Source organism: Mchenga conophoros, linkage group LG20 (assembly GCF_057382185.1).
Source record: "Mchenga conophoros isolate Kocher_MC1m ecotype Shallow Benthic linkage group LG20, M_conophoros_male_GT1.1, whole genome shotgun sequence".
NCBI lineage: Eukaryota > Metazoa > Chordata > Actinopteri > Cichliformes > Cichlidae > Mchenga > Mchenga conophoros.
Window position 1 is genome coordinate 17,890,292 of NC_140545.1, and position 15,172 is coordinate 17,905,463.

Genomic DNA, 15,172 nt, shown 5'->3' on the forward strand with positions numbered 1-15,172 from the left:
TCACTGTTACATGCATTTGAATGGGGAACTCGACCGAAACAAAGTATAGGTTTTCATAATGTGTATAACTTGGAAATCTTAGCTCAAACAGCTGCAAAACCTATTTTGCCAGCACGGGGACCTTGAGTTCTATAAGATAAAGCCATAAACATGTTTGTCTGAGTCTTCTATCAAAAGTTACAGCGATTTATATGACGTTGAACAAAAAAGCTTTATTTCGCCAAGACAGTGCGTTTCTCACTGTTACATGCATTTGAATGGGGAACTCGCCCGAAACAAAGTATAGGTTTTCATTATGTGAATAACTTGGAAATCTTAGCTCAAACAGCTGCAAAACCTTTTTTCCCAGCACGGGGACCTTGAGTTCTATAAGATAAAGCCATAAACATGTGTATCCGAGTCTTCTATCAAAAGTTACAGCTGTCTTCATGAAGCTGTACAAAAACACTTTATTTCGCCGAGACAGTGCGTTTCTGACTATTACATGCATTTGAATGCAGTTCTCGCACGAAACAAAGTATAGGTTTTCATTATGTGAATAACTCGAAAATCTTAGCTCAAACCTGTTTGCTCAACACGGGGATACTGAATATTATAAGATAAAGCCATAACTACGTAAATCTGAATCTTCTATCAAAAGTTACAGCTAACTTCATGAAGTTGTACAAAAAGGCTTTATTTTGCAAAGATAGTGCGTTTCTGACTATTACATGCGAGACGTGTCTCTTTACTGTGTTTAAGACACTTTACAGGTCCCTCCCCTAATGAAGAGTAGTTAGCAGCTGATTGGACCATGGAACAGGTGACCACGTTCAAAAAGCCGCTCTGACAGCTCCAGAGGGGAGAGAGGGAGAGAGTGTGTGCAACGAGCGAGTAGCCTGACAGCCGTCGCGGTCCTGACCATGGTTTTCCCAGCCTGTGCTTATCTTGTGTATTTGTGTGAGGGTGAATTGTAAAAGCCGCTCCTAGTGCATTAGCTGAGAGCTTAGGCACTCGTGGGCTGAAGCGGAAGGGGTGAGCTGCCTTTTCTTTTGGAATCGTTTTCTCCTGTTTTCTTGGTCAGGGAGCGAGGGATAGCTCTGTCATTTGTTTGTTCTTTTTCTTTCCTAGGGTTTAGTTAGTCTTTGCTGGTGGGTCTTAGTTGGTTTTGTTTATTATTTTGGCTTGGGCTCACCCTGGAGCTATGCTTCTTGTCCTTAAATAAAATCACCTTTTTTTTACTCACAACTGGTTTGGATGTTTGGCTTGGGAACCAGGGCGGGGATTTGTATCTCTCTCCTCCAACCTTATGTGCGTCCCTACACGCCTAGATTAGGGGCGTAACATAAATGGAGTTCTCACACGAAACAAAGTATAGCTTTTTATTTTGTGAATAACTTAAAAATCTTAGCTCACATAGCTTTAAAACTGTTTGCTCAACGGGGATATTGAATTCTATAAGATAAAGCCATAAATACGTATATCTGAGTTTCCTATCAAAAGTTACAGCTGTCTTCATGAAGTTGTAAACCCTTTATTTCGCCGAGACAGTGCGTTTCTGACTTTTACATGCATTTGAATGGAGTTCTCGCACGAAACAAAGTATAGGCTTTCATTTTTTCAATAACTGGAAGCTCTTGGCTCAAACAGCTGCAAAACCTGTTTCCCCAGCACGGAGATGCTGAATTGTATAAGGCAAAGCCATATTGATGTGTGTCTGAGCCTTCTATCAAAAGTTACAGGTAACTTCAAGCTGTACAAAAACACTTTATTTCGCCGAGACCGTGCGTTTCTGACTATTACATGCATTTGAATGGAGTTCTCGCACGAAACAAAGTATAGGTTTTCATCTTGTGAATAACTTGAAAGTCTTAGCTCACATAGCTTTAAAACTGTTTGCTCAACACGGGGATATTGAATTCGATCAGATAAAGCCATAAATACGCATATCTGAGTCTCCTATCAAAAGTTAGAGCTGTCTTCATGAAGTTGTAAACGCTTTATTTCGCCAAGACAGTGCGTTTCTGACTATTACATGCATTTGAATGGAGTTGTCGCACGAAACAAAGTATAGGTATTCATTTTGTGAATAACTTGAAAATCTTAGATCAAACAGCTGCAAAACCTGTTTGCTCAACACGGGGATATCGAACTTTAAAAGATAAATCCATAAATATGTTTATATGCGTCTTCTATCAAAAGTTACAGCTGTCTTGAATGAAAGCATTATAGCAGCTTACCTCGATCATGTGGTAGAACAGACACATGGGCCACCTACGTGTCCTTCTACGGCAGGAGTAGTTGCCACAAACCTGCAAAACAAAAAGAAATGATCAGGTGACATGAACAGATTTATACAGCCATAAGCAAGAGATTCTTCCTGCCTGTGGGCGTCAAACTGGACCCCCCCCCCCCCCCCTCCTTACTGTAACTATCAAAACTATCATAGTCTAAAACTATCATCTCATATCAAAACTATTATAATCACATTATCTGACTTTATCAGTTATAACAATGAGAAACGGTAAACAATTTGGCAAATAAATTACTTATAACTGTGCTTACCTGGTCCAAATGATCCACAGTCCCTTTGCATTTGTTATAATCCAGGATGATGTGGGGCTTTCTCTTCCCAGAGTCCTGGACTTGTAGCCCCCCCCCCCACCCATAGCGACCTGGACGGGAGAGACGATCATCGAATCTTACTGCCCGATTAATTTGCTCAAATCATTTTTTTTTTGACATGGTAGCATGAAACAGAAGAGCCCTGTCTCCCCATTTCACAGGCTTGTTGTCGTTTCATGTTGAGACCTGTACAGGCCAGCCAGCATCACAAGCCCCATGTAAGCCTGCAACTCCTCATCTTCCAGTCTTTTACTGACCTGTTGCCCCTGCAGGTTGGTGAAATGCAGGATTAGCTGCATAATGTCCTCTGCAAAAAAAAAGATGGAAAGTGCTCACAGGGCTGCTGATCCTATACGAATTGCATAATGGGTTGGTCCTGGGGTTAAAATGGGGGGAGGAAAAAATGGCAGGACCTCTTCGTGTGTGGGTTGCCACATGATTTCTCCATTTTTAGATCTCCACTGGCCATCCTCCAGTCTTGTCTCTTCCTCCTGCTCTTCTTCCTCCTTCTCCTTCTCCTCCTCCGCACATGAGCTGCAAAGCTCCTCGGTGCCTGGCAAAAATTCTTCTTCGCTGTCAGAAGTATCTCCACTGCTTGTGGAGAGTGCAAAACTGCAGCAACAGCCTCCTCTAAACTGAGTGCACGCTTCATTGTGTCTGTGCAGAAATGACCACTCAGACCAGGCTGCAAAGTATTCTCATAGACTTCAAAGGTGCACCTGAATAAACATGCTATACCATACATCCAATAAGAGAGAGGAGGCACACTCTTGATCAAGAAAAAACATAAGCGCACGCCTTTGATCTCTCCCCCCCCCCCCTCTCTCTCTCTCTCTCTCACACACACACACACACACATGCACATACATACACACACAATACCATTTTATGGTGGTTAGCTGTTTTATTGTCATGCATTTTACAAGGTAAGATAACCATGTCCTGCATTCAAAACCACTGAAAATGTCTATGGTGGTGCTGTGCCTAATATTGTGCTGGTGTATGCTGGGTAATCGCACAGCTAGCGACTGGGTGACTTTATTCACCCGCTTCGGCTGTTGTCAGTCCATATCCCCTAGATATGGACCATCTCCTGCTAGATTGTTCAGAAGGTTGTTATCATCCATCCAGATGGAGGATCACTAACAGGAGCGTGGGAAGACTCCAGAATCCACTCTGGCTGCAATCCGGTGGATACAGGAGTGTGTACAGGTAAGACCGTTTAAACGGACAGCATTTATAGAATGACTATTAAAAGTCAGACCAGCGAGTGTCAATAATGTTAATGTGGTTATGTTAGTAATACACCGAGTGCTAATATAACAGCTTTAAGATGCATTTGTAGATGTTATTACGTGTTTTACCGTCTTTATGGTGCTAGCTTAAAGTTACGGTGTAAACGTTAGCTTATATTGGAGTAAAGCTGTTACTGTTTAAACGATGTTAGCACAGAAATATTAGCTTCTGTCATGACTGACGAAGTTACTAGTTAATAAAGTTTCCAGTAAAGTGTTTAATCGCAGCCACAGACTGACAGCAAATATCTCGATTAGCTTCAGTGCATCTGTAATAAATATGTGCAAGTTTCAGTGCTTCGTTTAAACTGTATGATACTTATACTGACCCAGGGTCAGTGTAAAATACAATCCTAGCTGTGTGAACAAAGCCTGGCTCCTTTAATCCTGCATGAAAAACCTCAGGATGCAGGCTATTATTACTCTTTCCTGCTGGCACACCTGTCACACCTGAGAGTCAGCTAGAAACTTACAGTGACGTGGACATCATGCAAAGACTGCCAGACTCTGTAATACTGCAAATGATCAGTGACTCAAGTTAACACTAAACTTTAAACGGTACCTCTGTGTCTCTGTGTGCTGAACATTTAGGATTGACTCAGGCTGCATCTGTGTTAGTCCTCTGACAGACTGGTGACCTGTCCAGGTGTGCTCTACCTATGACTACTGGGACAGGCTCTAGCTCCTGTAATAGAAATTTTATGTTATTCTCATTTAAAGCATTTAAGTGCTTATGCATATGCTTAGTTGTGACACTGTTATAGACTGTTCAATGAAGGTTTCTAAAACTAGATGAACTTACTTCAGCAGTTTGAGAAAACAACTCCCTTTACAGGTGCTGATAACGTCAAGGGCACAAAACAGCATAACCATTGATCCGTTAGGTTTCATAGCGAGACACGTGAAGTGGCAGAGCTGACATGACTGAACTGTGATGTTTGATGTGTGTTTGCTCTCCTGTGCACAGTAATAAATAGCATGATCACAGCTCTTTCTGTGTTGCAGACTTTATTTAAAAAATTCCATGACATCTACTATAACTGAACCAACCTGGTGCTCTTCATTTATGGAGGCTGTTGAGTCTGAATGTTGGATGTTGTGTATCTCGTGTTCTCTGGGCTTTGTTGTCCTCAGTCTTTTTGCAGGATCAGAAAACAAAACCGGGAGGCGCGTAAATGTTTCTTCTCCATGATGTTTCTTCAAATGTTTCTTCTGGATGATGATATGACCGTGACACGGGATGCCACCTTTGGTCTTGTGACGAAGCAAAGCTCAGGAAGAAGTGTGATTAAATGGTACCCACATGTTGAGAAGGATGTACAGGGCACCTGCAGCCAAATCCAAGCTTCAGCTTAGTTGTAGTTGCAGAATGCTATAGGACTGAGACATCTAAGGCATCAAATGTTTGATTAAACGGATGAAAAAGAGAAGTTTTTTCCCTATAATTATCACTTCTTAAAATCTGTAGCAACTTCAAGTCTGTCAGCATGCTGAGCATGCTCAGAATGTGACAATATATTTTTGTTCAATATTTAATTTCTTTCAGTTGCAATTGTTAAATGAAAAAATATATATTCTTATAATTTAGCAAACGAATTTATAAAAAAAAAAAATACATATATCTGTATTAGTTTTAGTAAATTAATTTGACACCTGTATTGAAAATACCATATTGTATTCATACAGAATCAGTATGGTATCATTGTTTGTCTGTTCACTGATTGTTGAAGCTAAGAGCTACTTTGATCTGTTTAGATCTAAAGTATCCAAAGTTGAGTTCTAATGTTTCTTCACCCCTGTGTGTGTGATATGTGATTTCCTACATGCTGGCAGAGCAGAGCAGCAGTTTGTGCTCACAGATGGTGACGGTGTGGAGAGACGGTGGTATTTCCTCAGAAGAACCAGCAGAGTCACAAAGGACACCAGTCCATCTCACCACCTTGACTTGCTGACTGATGTTCGTCTACACTGCACAGAGGAAATCAACTGACCGAGGTTTGTCCAGTGACGTGTTATGAAATGTATATTTGTTTTATGCTTACAGATATGTTTTTCTTGACAGAGGCTCTGCAGAGGTTAGACAAAGCAGAGAAAACATGTGCTTTACATTTTACTGTGATTTATTGAGATATTTGTTGCCTGATGTTCAGCAGGAATGGAGAAATAGAATCAAAGGGAGATGTTTTTCCTGTTTTTGTAATGATGTAAGTAAATTTTCAATATTATTTATTTGCTTGGTTATATTAGGAGCGTTTCTGAGTGAGGGGGAGAGGAGTCATCATCCAGGTAAAGTGACGTGGATCAGTGGATACACTTGTCTCCCCTTTAAAGGAGACGATCCAAGTCATCCTTAAATGTTAGCGCTTTCAAATACACAAACATTTTTAAAGGACAAAAATGAACATCCAACTTTGACTGTAATACAAAATACATCTTTGCATGTGTGTTTTCAAACTCTCAGATGGGCAGTATATCAGTCTTGGACTGTCTAACCTGCCGGAGCAGCACTGAATGACCACCGCACGAGCATGTTCCTGCAACATTCAGCATCTGATCCTTCATCTGTGTGCTTCTGCTTTTGGTAAGTAGAGTTACCCAACTCCAGTAACTCTAAACACATGCCATCCATTTCTAACGGCCTGGTTACTTCCTGTCAGTTACTTTAGAAACCATGTGGTCACCTGACCTAACACTGTTTCTTCTTCTTCTCCTTAATGTTGAAGTGTCAAATGTCAAACAGCTGGAGAGGAAACTACACCAGTGTACTGGGATGTTTCAGCAACACGTGCCAGATGCTGTTCCTTCATGGTGACATCACCAGAGACAGTCCCGCCCACCTCAGGACCCATTGATTATGATGATCTGATCCATCAAACCCCCAGCAGGTGAACTTTATTCATGACATAACACCGCAACAATGTAAAAAATTAAACAGCAACAGTCTAAATGTAAAGTGCATTCTAAAGTCCTCTTCAATAAATTGTATGCAAAGAGTCATTCAGGTCACTACAGAACCCAGAGTCTTCATCATTAAATCTCTGGTTGCTTCATTTTTTCTATCCTATATCAGATATTTTAAAGGTTATCTTAGGTAAAGTTCCATTCTCATGGTGAGGCAAAGTGCTTTATGTGTGTGTGTGCCCGTGTCATGAACGGCTATAAAAGGCCTATAATTAAAGAACAAAGCGGGGTTTGAGTTCGAGTTGCGGCAGACTGTCACTACTTGTAAATGGAACGCAGCCTTCCTACGGCGGACAGCTAATAACAGGAATCGGACGTGGTCCAGCCAAGTCCACAGCAACCACCATAGCAACCGCCTAGCATGACCTTAAAAACATATTCTGTCTTCATAACTATCAAAATCGTGAAATGATTTGCAAAGTGTGAAAGTGTTACAGCTGCAGAGAGCTATGGCGGTATCTATGGAAGCTGTTTACATAGCTAATAATATACGATGTAACCATGGAGACAGTCAGTCACTTGAGCTAGCGGTGCATGTTTACTACAGTGAATAAGGTGATTGAGTGCACAGCGTCCACACTCTGCAGGGGGTAAAGACATTACTTCAATATTGTTTTATATTGATATATATTAGCCTTCTGTTGACCATCACCTCAGGTTCACCATTACAGTTTCAGATTACAGATGCACACTGTCTAAACACATTCAAAAACTCATGTCTCAGAAATAAGCACAGCTGTTCATGTTTGTCATTAGAGTTTTATTTGTAAGAAAATTATGAACTTCATATTGTGCATTAAATAAAAGAACATTTCACAACTCTGAGTCAACAGAAACAGGTAACAGAAATGTCTCTAATGTGTACAGTGTAGTGTAAGCATTAAAAGATCATAAAGGAAAAACTAACATTTATGTGAAACTAATTGTAATAAAAAATGAGCAGGTGCTTTATAGATTTAAAAGAAAGAATCTGAAAACAACACTTTTTTGGTCTAAGTGATCAAAGTAGAAAACAGAACTGATGTTCAAGAACAAACCGTAGCTGCACTAATATTACACATCTCGATCGTTGTACTGAACAGACATGTTGCTTTTAAAACCACATGCAGTGTGTGACCATGACTGTTCACTGAGACCATGAACGCCACTTCGCTGAAGCATTCTTCTTCTTCTTCTTGCCATTAAATTGGAAGCAGAAGCAGCACGAGCTGATTTGATCTACTGAAAGGAAAAAGCAGAACATCTGAGTTGAAACCAGTCAGCTGAAATCATTAAGACAGGAACAAATTCAATGCAGTGTCTCAAGTGGCTTAGCCTGTTACAACTGTTGATACAAGCTAAATACGGTTAACACACAGTGTCAGGGAGCTCCAGTGTGGGAACTAGTGGCTTTAGGTTTGTAGTCATTTAACTTTCATCCATTCATTCATTTAATTCAGGAGGAAGAAATGCCAGGTTGGTGCAGGCTGGTTACATGCATTTGGTCCCATGCTGTCTTTAATTAAATGACTTGGTTCATTTTATGGCTGGGCTGTATGTGGGGTTATATCATGTTATTTGGGCAGGAGTACCTGTCCCCTGTTAGACTTAGAAAGTTTCTCCATAAGTAGAGTTTCTAACTCTTCTAGCACATCTGTGGCTGACAGCTTTTTGGTGGCTCTTTTTACCCCACACTGGTTGTGAGTGTGTAAATAGCCCCACTAGTTATTTTGGGTTGCAGTTAACTAGGGAGGAAGGGGTGGGTATGCCATGATTAGGTGAATAACAATTATATGTGATACATAAATTTCACAATGCATGCATATATCTCTATCAATTAAACCTGGCCTGAGGGCTGCCATTTTTTACATTCAGTTATTTCTCTTAGAAATGTTGGAACTAAATAATGAATGTGTTACAGTTAAAGTGAAACACTGGTCAGTGTAAATGGCTCATTGGGACACAGAAACCTTTAAATTAAACCTGATATCTAGTGTCAAACAATATCAAATAACAAGAAAAAAATACCTTTTCAGTACACGGCCTGAAGTTCTTCTCCGACATCTTCTGCAATCGGCTTTGTCTGCTGGTTTGAAGACAATAAACCACAAAAAAGATGATTTAGTCACTTTGTCTGCGTCATGCAGCTCGAATGTGTCGTGTAACGATGTTGAATAGCCGTCGTTATCCCTCTGCTTTGAGCCTTTTATCAAAAGTTACAGCTAACTTCATGAAGTTGTACAAAAAGGCTTCATTTCGCCGAGACAGTGCGTTTCTGACTATTACATGCATTTGAATGGAGTTCTTGCACGAAACAAAGTATAAGTTTTCATTATGTGAATAACTTGTATTTTACACTGACCCTGGGTCAGTATCAACTTCATGAAGACAGCTGTAACTTTTGATAGAGGACTCACACACACACATATTTATGGCTTTGCCTTATAGAATTCAGCATCTCCGTGCTGAGGAAATAGGTTTTGCAGCTGTTTGAGCTAAGATTTTCAAGTTATTCACAAATTGAAAACCTATACTTTGTGTCGGGCGAGAACTCCATTCAAATGCATGTAATAGCGAGAAACGCACTAACGTGGTGAAATAAAGCATTTTTCCATAAACTTCATAAAGACAGCTGTAAATTTTGAGAGAAGACTCACACACACATTGGGGGGATATTGAAGTCTATAAGATAAAGCCATGAATATGTTTGTCTGAGTCTTCTATCAAAAGTTACAGCAAGCTCTATGAAGTTGATGAGAAACGCGTTTCTCACTGTTACATGCATTTGAATTTAGTTCTTGCCCGACACAAAGTATAGGTTTTAATTTGTGAATAACTTGAAAATCTTAGCTCAAACAGCTGCAAAACCTATTTCCTGAGCACTGAGATGCTGAATTCTATAAGGCAAAGCCATAAATATGTGTGTGTGATTCTTCTATCAACAGTTACAGCTGTCTTCTTGAAGTTGATACTGACCCAGGGTCAGTGTAAAATACAATCCTAGCTGTGTGAACAAAGCTTGGCTCCTTTAATCCTGCATGACAAACCTCAGGATGCAGGTTATTATTACTCTTTCCTGCTGGCACACCTGAGAGTCAGCTAGAAACTTACAGTGACGTGGACATCATGCAAAGACTGCCAGACTCTGTAATACTGTGAATGATCAGTGACTCAAGTTAACACTAAACTTTAAACAGTACCTCTGTGTCTCTGTGTGCTGAACATTTAGGATTGAGTCTGCATTGACTTTATTTATTGAGACTTTAATGTGCTAAAAGCAGGTTGAAGACAGCTCAGAAACATTTGAAGATTAAAATTTAGCATTATGGCTGCTGGTGGTTTGTAAAGCCTATACTCAGCTGTAGTTTTTGTTACTAATTTATGTTTGTTGTTGTTTAACACAGATTTCAGAAGAGCAAATATGCTTAATAGTTTAACTAGATTTCATTTGTCAGTGTGGGACTGCTGAGTCACCTGAAGAACTCATTTCATTCATTCTCCACATGATGTTCATATACAGAAATGTTTCACAGGAACTGGTTCCTCCCAAACTGTGAACTAGTGTGTTTCCATAGATTATCTCTGTATGAATGTACTTTTAAATGAAGGCAAGTGTTTGTCCTTTTTTGTTCCTCAGTTACAGTACGTGATATCTTGATATCAGGCGGTCAACACTGGGGGAAGACAAGAAGCAGACGTACTTCCAAGAGGGAGCTGCAGTGAGGACACAGCCAGGTCACTGAGGTCAGAGGTCAGAATCTGAAACAGCTCAGGTTTATATTTTAGGGGTTATAAAAAATCAAAATGTATTTATGAAGAAACCTTTAAATAATAGTCATAATTATGATTATTATAAGAAATATCAAACATTTAAGTGGATTTTCTGTTACACATGTTGTATTAGCCCTGCAATAAACTGGCAGCCTGTCTTTGTCTTGTATCAGCTGGGATAGGCTTCATCCTCCCGCAACCCTGAATTGGATACATTGTATTCCAATTATGTAATCTGATCATTTACAAACTCAAGGTATCTAATCAAAATGTAAGTAATAATTATAAAATGGGAAAGCAGAAATAAGTGTGACATAAATGTAAATGTGTTAGCTGACATAGAGGACAGCTACATGTAGTCTGAAAAACCTTTGTTGTCAAGTTTGCAGGTATATCAGCACGAGACATTCTTACATAGAAGAGTCTGTTAAAGTCTCTAACTCAGCGAAGCATTATTGGTCCCGTCTGTTTGGATAAATATAGTAAGTTGATGTTTGTCCATTTATTGACACATTTTCTTAAGTGCTTATCCAGTTCAGGATCACAGTGGAGCTGCAGCTGGATATGTTCATTAAATAAACCTTACAAAAGTTAACAATAAACCTGCATCCATGTACGTTGTTGTCCACAGGATAAGAAAATCAAACTGGAACACTGTGGAACATGTTAATAAATGTTTGTGTGTTTATGCCTGTGTCTTTCACAGGAGGCGCTGGAAGGTTTCCCTAATAGTTCCTGGTGAATCAAAGCAGAACCATAAAGGTTGCTGGATTGCATGATGGCCTTACCCCTGAGCAGTCATCCTGTTAAAGGAGGAACCAGTTAGAAGCTGTTTTCAAAGTAGCTGAGCAGATTTCATCTCAAGTAAGCGATTAACTGTTTGTTCATCTGTTCTGCCACTTAAAGAGCATTTAAGGACGTCTTTTGAGTGTCCAGCTGAATTAATTCTACTGGCTCTCATGGTCATTTGTTATTATAGACATATTTTTCATGTTCATCCAGCTATTTAGTAAATTCTATCTATTTAGTAATATCCGTCAGCTATAAAATGTAATATAAATATAAAAAATATCTAAATATCTCCTGCACTTTATATTTTAATGATGTAAGTCTGTTATCGTGTTACATTAGCATTCCTCACATATCAATGAGATGCTGTACAGTACAATCCTACTGACGCAGCAGAGGGATAACGACGGCTATTCAACATCGTTACACGACACATTCGAGCTGCATGACACAGACAAAGTGACTAAATCATCTTTTTTATGGTTTATTGTCTTCAAACCAGCAGACAAAGCCGATTGCAGAAGATTTCGGAGAAGAACTTCAGGCCGTGTACTGAAAAGGTATTTTTTTCTTGTTATCAAAAGACATTTGGAGTGGCAGCTTCTGCAACTGGTTGCACTAAAGTACAGCTTACAGTCTAAGAAACCACAGTGTTGATATTCAGCACAAAGAGAAAAGCTCACTTGTTTGAATTTATTTACAATCATAGTTTTATAAATTCTGAATGTAAACATCTTTTACAGCTTTGATATTGTTTGACACTAGATATCAGGTTTAATTTAAAGGTTTCTGTGTCCCAATGAGCCATTTACACTGACCAGTGTTTCACTTTAACTGTAACACATTCATTATTTAGTTCCAACATTTCTAAGAGAAATAACTGAATGTAAAAAATGGCAGCCAGGTTTAATTGATAGAGATATATGCATGCATTGTGAAATTTATGTATCACATATAATTGTTATTCACCTAATCATGGCATACCCACCCCTTCCTCCCTAGTTAACTGCAACCCAAAATAACTAGTGGGGCTATTTACACACTCACAACCAGTGTGGGGTAAAAAGAGCCACCAAAAAGCTGTCAGCCACAGATGTGCTAGAAGAGTTAGAAACTCTACTTATGGAGAAACTTTCTAAGTCTAACAGGGGACAGGTACTCCTGCCCAAATAACATGATATAACCCCACATACAGCCCAGCCATAAAATGAACCAAGTCATTTAATTAAAGACAGCATGGGACCAAATGCATGTAACCAGCCTGCACCAACCTGGCATTTCTTCCTCCTGAATTAAATGAATGAATGGATGAAAGTTAAATGACTACAAACCTAAAGCCACTAGTTCCCACACTGGAGCTCCCTGACACTGTGTGTTAACCGTATTTAGCTTGTATCAACAGTTGTAACAGGCTAAGCCACTTGAGACACTGCATTGAATTTGTTCCTGTCTTAATGATTTCAGCTGACTGGTTTCAACTCAGATGTTCTGCTTTTTCCTTTCAGTAGATCAAATCAGCTCGTGCTGCTTCTGCTTCCAATTTAATGGCAAGAAGAAGAAGAAGAATGCTTCAGCGAAGTGGCGTTCATGGTCTCAGTGAACAGTCATGGTCACACACTGCATGTGGTTTTAAAAGCAACATGTCTGTTCAGTACAACGATCGAGATGTGTAATATTAGTGCAGCTACGGTTTGTTCTTGAACATCAGTTCTGTTTTCTACTTTGATCACTTAGACCAAAAAAGTGTTGTTTTCAGATTCTTTCTTTTAAATCTATAAAGCACCTGCTCATTTTTTATTACAATTAGTTTCACATAAATGTTAGTTTTTCCTTTATGATCTTTTAATGCTTACACTACACTGTACACATTAGAGACATTTCTGTTACCTGTTTCTGTTGACTCAGAGTTGTGAAATGTTCTTTTATTTAATGCACAATATGAAGTTCATAATTTTCTTACAAATAAAACTCTAATGACAAACATGAACAGCTGTGCTTATTTCTGAGACATGAGTTTTTGAATGTGTTTAGACAGTGTGCATCTGTAATCTGAAACTGTAATGGTGAACCTGAGGTGATGGTCAACAGAAGGCTAATATATATCAATATAAAACAATATTGAAGTAATGTCTTTACCCCCTGCAGAGTGTGGACGCTGTGCACTCAATCACCTTATTCACTGTAGTAAACATGCACCGCTAGCTCAAGTGACTGACTGTCTCCATGGTTACATCGTATATTATTAGCTATGTAAACAGCTTCCATAGATACCGCCATAGCTCTCTGCAGCTGTAACACTTTCACACTTTGCAAATCATTTCACGATTTTGATAGTTATGAAGACAGAATATGTTTTTAAGGTCATGCTAGGCGGTTGCTATGGTGGTTGCTGTGGACTTGGCTGGACCGCGTCCGATTCCTGTTATTAGCTGTCCGCCGTAGGAAGGCTGCGTTCCATTTACAAGTAGTGACAGTCTGCCGCAACTCGAACTCAAACCCCGCTTTGTTCTTTAATTATAGGCCTTTTATAGCCGTTCATGACACGGGCACACACACACATAAAGCACTTTGCCTCACCATGAGAATGGAACTTTACCTAAGATAACCTTTAAAATATCTGATATAGGATAGAAAAATGAAGCAACCAGAGATTTAATGATGAAGACTCTAAAACCCACTGTCTTGGCGAAATAAAGCGTTTTTGAACAACTTCATATAAATCGCTGTAACTTTTGATAGAAGACTCAGACAAACATGTTTATGGCTTTATCTTATAGAACTCAATATCCCCGTGCTGGGCAAACAGAACAGGTTTTGCAGCCGTTTGAGCTAAGATTTTAAAATTATTCACATAATGAAAACCTATACTTTGTCTCAGGCGAGTTTCCCATTCAAATGCATGTAACAGTGAGAAACGCATTGTCTTGGCGAAATAAAGCGTTTTTGAACAACTTCATATAAATCGCTGTAACTTTTGATAGAAGACTCAGACAAACATGTTTATGGCTTTATCTTATAGAACTCAATATCCCTGTGCTGGGCAAACAGGTTTTGCAGCCGTTTGAGCTAAGATTTTAAAATTATTCACATAATGAAAACCTATACGTTGTTTCAGGCGAGTTTCCCATTCAAATGCATGTAACAGTGAGAAACGCATTGTCTTGGCGAAATAAAGCGTTTTTGAACAACTTCATATAAATCGCTGTAACTTTTGATAGAAGACTCAGACAAACATGTTTATGGCTTTATCTTATAGAACTCAATATTCCTGTGCTGGGCAAACAGGTTTTGCAGCCGTTTGAGCTAAGATTTTAAAATTATTCACATAATGAAAACCTATACTTTGTTTCAGGCGAGTTTCCCATTCAAATGCATGTAACAGTGAGAAACACACTGTCTTGGCGAAATAAAGCGTTTTTGAACAACTTCATATAAATCGCTGTAACTTTTGATAGAAGACTCAGACAAACATGTTTATGGCTTTATCTTATAGAACTCAATATCCCCGTGCTGGGCAAACAGAACAGGTTTTGCAGCCGTTTGAGCTAAGATTTTAAAATTATTCACATAATGAAAACCTATACTTTGTTTCAGGCGAGTTTCCCATTCAAATGCATGTAACAGTGAGAAACGCATTGTCTTGGCGAAATAAAGCGTTTTTGAACAACTTCATATAAATCGCTGTAACTTTTGATAGAAGACTCAGACAAACATGTTTATGGCTTTATCTTATAGAACTCAATATCCCCGTGCTGGGCAAACAGGTTTTGCAG

At 39.2% G+C, this 15,172-nt stretch overlaps 1 long non-coding RNA gene across 10 annotated transcripts; it reads left to right on the top strand.

Moving 5' to 3' along the window:
- The first annotated feature begins 3,481 nt into the window (after positions 1 to 3,481).
- LOC146550610 (uncharacterized) lies at positions 3,482 to 13,374 on the top strand. 10 transcript variants are annotated; one of them, XR_014890246.1, is made up of 11 exons: positions 3,516 to 3,530; positions 3,736 to 3,816; positions 5,034 to 5,194; positions 5,733 to 5,894; positions 6,147 to 6,185; positions 6,361 to 6,480; positions 6,623 to 6,784; positions 10,477 to 10,590; positions 11,317 to 11,474; positions 11,902 to 11,959; positions 12,905 to 13,374. It is a non-coding gene; the product is annotated as an uncharacterized LOC146550610 (long non-coding RNA). The 10 variants fall into 10 exon arrangements; XR_014890243.1 differs by having other exon boundaries at positions 3,482 to 3,530; positions 3,736 to 5,194; XR_014890245.1 differs by lacking the exon at positions 3,516 to 3,530 and having other exon boundaries at positions 3,587 to 3,816.
- The last annotated feature ends 1,798 nt before the right edge of the window (positions 13,375 to 15,172 follow it).